Below are 4,798 nucleotides of genomic sequence, written 5' to 3'. Positions count from 1 at the left end.
GTAATAGAACATAAAGAGACATTGCTTGTTTGAAAAACTAAGAAATCCTCCGTCCTTTCTACATACTTTTATATATTTTTTGATGTTATATAATGAGTTTTTACGAAACATTTTTTTGTATCTTGTACAACGTATCACGAAACGTACAACGCCACTTTACATTCCATTATGAATATCTATGAAAAACTAAGAATTCTAAGATCTTGCCTCAATTTATATAGTTTTTCTATACTTTTTTATAACAATTTTTTTGCCGAGAGAAGTTTCAGTTAATGTGAAAAGATCAAAGATATTGCGAATCTGTTGTATAGATTCTTATTTTGATATTATTATCAAAATACTTAAAAATAAAAATCAGACCATTTCATCATTTATTATTGATTTTCGATATCTTATTAAACCGTGACTTTACAGTTTATGCATATATTAGTGTAAATAAAAAGGCAACAATACATGTGTATATTATTGCTTTCTTATTTCATTATAGTAAACGTAAAGATAACAAGAACAGTGCAAAAGAAAGCATATATATCAATAATCACAAGCAAGTTATTGCTAACGTAATTCCTATATTAAAAAGCTTTCTACACAAATGTTTAAATGTCTAAGAGAGTAAATATCTTATAAATATCTAAACGTAAAAATAACTTGTAATCGTTTAAAACATCATGAAATTAATCTACTACATATTAGATTAGACGCATTTTTAGCAACGTAGTGATATAGATTATAATTTTAATGCGTAATATGTCTGTGCACACACTTAGTTGAATTAGTTTTGTAAGTAAAATTGACCGCGAAAAGACATTAACCATCAGCACATATCTTGGCTTTATCGTTATCGTCTCTATCATTTAAAATTTTTTGCAAGCGTTTTCTGCGGATGTAAACCAACAGATGGAATCTTGTGTCATAAAAGCAAAGAGTTTGAAAAATCATTATCTTTTACGCACAGTCAAATACGCAAAGAGTATACTGTCGCGCTCGCAGTTTCTACTCAACAGAGTGTAGCGAAATTGCGTTGCAATTTTGTAGTTTCGCAGAGAGAGAGAGAGAGAGAGAGAGAGAGAGAGAGAGCGCGCTGTCCTTTTTTTTTAATACAACTTTTTCCTTGAGCCATATAATTTTCTCGCGAGCACTTCTTACACGCATTCCTCCGATCACGCGTGCTTATTCGTGCTTACGTAAGTAGACGGACGTATAATTGCGATCGCTTACAAATTCCTTGGCACACAAAGTATCTTGCTGATCATTGAAACCGTATATCGGCTTACATCCGCTTTTTTTCAATGAAATATATACACGCATCCATAAAATATATTTCCGGATTCAATATTATTATTTTTGATCTATCATAAAATAGAATTGATATAGAGACAAATTTACTATTAAGAGAAAAATATTTGACTCTTAAATAAAAAATTTTTTAATCTAATATAAAATGATTTTAAACATTGGTTTTTTGCCAAATGTTGTAACGCCATTATCGTGCATTATAACTTCGGACAAAGATTTATTCTAAAGAAAATATAAACTTGAATTTATATCTGTTACTCTTGTCTCAAGACAATAAATCAATCTTGTTAATTCGAGGGAAGAGAATAGGAATTATTGATCTAAACTTAATATTATTTTATTTTATTCTACATGCGATAAAAATAAGTACGTCAAGAATATTTTTTGTTTTGTTATTAGAAATTCTTTCTGGGAAGGCGAATCTCTCGAATGATTACTTTAGATAAGTGCTGCATAGTCGCGTTCTATCTTTGCTGATAACGCGAGAAAAAGAAGCTATATTCATAAAGAAGCTTAATTATATGTATATGATTGTTTATATAACTAATATAATACATCCGGTAGAAATTCTTCTTAAAATTCTTCGCATAATTTTTCAAAATTTCTATATACATATATAAATTTCATAATTTCTTCGAATTCCTGCATGCGATTTTTACTTTTTAGAAAGTATCTCAAATTTCTTTGTACTAATTAAAACATTTTTTAGAAATTTTCAGAATATCTACATCTTTTCTAGAATTTCACACATGTGAGTTTGAAATATTCTGAGATTTCTCATTCTGTAATTTCCTAAGAAAACTTATAAAAATTTGAAGAAATTTAGGAGAGATATTTTTCAGAAATCGTCATAAATTTAAAATGTGACAAATTCTTTTCTAAAATGTGACAAGTTCTTTTCTAAAAATATTATGAAATATGAGAATTTTTCTACCAATCTAAGTTTTATTTACATCGATAGTCTATAGTTAATAAAATAGATCGTAAAAGACGAATCATGTAAGAAAAATTTCTGCTTATTTAAAAAAAGATCAGTTCCATTACACGTTTTCAAAACTGGAATATACTTTTCTGTTTTCATTCCCAATATTTACGATGCTCTTGGAGCCTCAGAACGCAAAACACTGTGTACAGTATTTCTCGTATATTACGCTGATATATGATCTGGGAGTATTTTAAGCTGAAATTACCGGGCGAGATCGAATGGATCAACACAAGAGTTTTATTCTGTACATTTATGAAAATCATCGCGATAATCAATTAATGCACGCGCGCGCGCGCGCGTGTGTGTGTGTGTGTGTGTGTGTGTGTGTGTGAAATGAATGATAAATATCGTGCGACTTATGTCACTCGTGTCTGGAACGTGAGTCATAATCTCGGTACAAAGAACTACTTTATCAATCATTCGCGACGGATTAATTGTTCCAAGATAATAATAAACACCATTTATAATCAATTTTGTATCGTTAGATATTATATAATTTGCGCGCGTTTTTGTATGCGCGAAATTATGGGTGCCTTAATGCGAATTTTCGATTTGGACATTTATTTGTTATCAAGACATAATCATAAAATGGATTCAATATGTGTGTCATATTATGTTAAATTAACACTTAAAATGTTAGAATTTAAATATGTTAGAAATTTAACACAAAATTTTGACAAGAACTTGAATGGACCGTTTCCATCAAATATATTTCTTACCATGTACTTGAGTTTAGCAAGTTAGATGTTGATTAAATATATTCAAGAGAAACTTCATATAAAAAAAGTGTAGTATATATTAGGTCTTTAAAGTATGAAATACATCGCTTTTCGTATTATTATTGATACAAAATGTCTACATATATATATTTTTTACATATAATGCATAATAAACATAAATATACATATAATATATAAAACGTAATATATATAACAAAATTATTAGATCATTACATATGAAATGTCCGATTTTTGTATTACTATTATATTAAGTAATCATAACTTCATTAAAAATAAAATCGAAATTAAAAAAAAAGCTTCAAAGTTTAAAATTTCTCCTTTCGAAGGAGATGTTTTTTGAGTTTGTATAAGTTTGGTAATTTTTATATGTAGAAAACTATGGCTAAAATGGGATTTTTTGTCATTTTGTGGGCTTGTCACGTGCTTAAAAAAATTTGAGAAAATTTTCGACATGAAAACTTAATTTCTTTACAAAATTGTTTTTTGAAATTATTCCTAAGATTTGTTATGAGTTATCACAAATTAAATAAAAAGAGCATTTTGAGCACTTTAATTGCTCATAACTCAGTTAAAAATCATTATACTGTAATTGAAAAAAAAAACAGATTCTTAGCTAGAATTTTTGCTCCATCAAATAGTATAATTATCAATTTTTTAAAAAATATATATATGTATATACATGTTTGTATATACATATCTGCATATTATGTAACATACAAGAGTATGTTACGTCAACAAACGTAGTATAATAATAACAGCGCGTCCGCTGCTAGCTAAAGTTAAATAACGTATTAAATTCGTCGATGACGTGGCGCATGCACTATACACTAAATTAGCCGTAAGTACTTCGGACATGCTCTTGCACAATATTGCAAAGGAACATTTCCGTTTTGATTCGAAAACGCTAATAGACAGAAATACGCCGTAATAGTACGGGAAATAAAATATATATTCTACGCAGTAGCGGAGAATGCGGGTGATTGGTTTGTATCCAATTCTCATATGTGAATAGCATTACTGTGTTGTAGATTCTAATTGAGTCATACAATAATCACATGGACAATAGTCGCATTTTAATATATACGTGGCCTGCGTTTCTTCTAGAGAAGGTTGACTCATCTTATTGATTTAGCGAGATTGTTAATATCACTGAATAAATCGAGCAGAAAGAAGTGCTGACAATCAGATAAAGAATTTTAGAAATTACAAAGCTATAAATAATGTTGCCGTCGTTTCTTCTATCAGCGATCACCTTGCAAGATTATGCGCCCGTTTTAATTCTTTCGATAACGATAAAAAAATTTGTTTCGAAATTTTCTCTTTAGAGAAATTTAATATTATAAGAAATTAAATATACACTAGTTAGCGGACAATAGTGGATATGAGAGAACCAATTATTGAACGAAATAATAAAAATTTTAATAAAATTTACTTTAATCAGTTAATCAGTTTTTAATGATATGTATAAATTTGTTTATAAAAATTTAATGAGACGAATTTAGGATCATATATATAATTAAAAGTTTAAGATTCAAAATTTTTGTCACCTCGTTCAATAAGTCATGTCCACTAACTAATATATTTATCTTAATTAATTACTTATTTTGAGTACTAAGAACATTAATAACGCTATTTTAATATTCAAATAAATAATTAATCAATTTAATACTTATTAAAAACACTAATAACAATCTAATGCTTTTTATACTTTAAATAGATAATTTTTTCTACTATAATCAATCATTATAATCAATTTAAAATATAACTTACAGTATTA

This window comes from Atta colombica, unplaced genomic scaffold (assembly GCF_001594045.1).
Source record: "Atta colombica isolate Treedump-2 unplaced genomic scaffold, Acol1.0 scaffold126, whole genome shotgun sequence".
Classification (NCBI taxonomy): domain Eukaryota; kingdom Metazoa; phylum Arthropoda; class Insecta; order Hymenoptera; family Formicidae; genus Atta; species Atta colombica.
Note: the sequence above shows the minus strand (reverse complement) of the source record.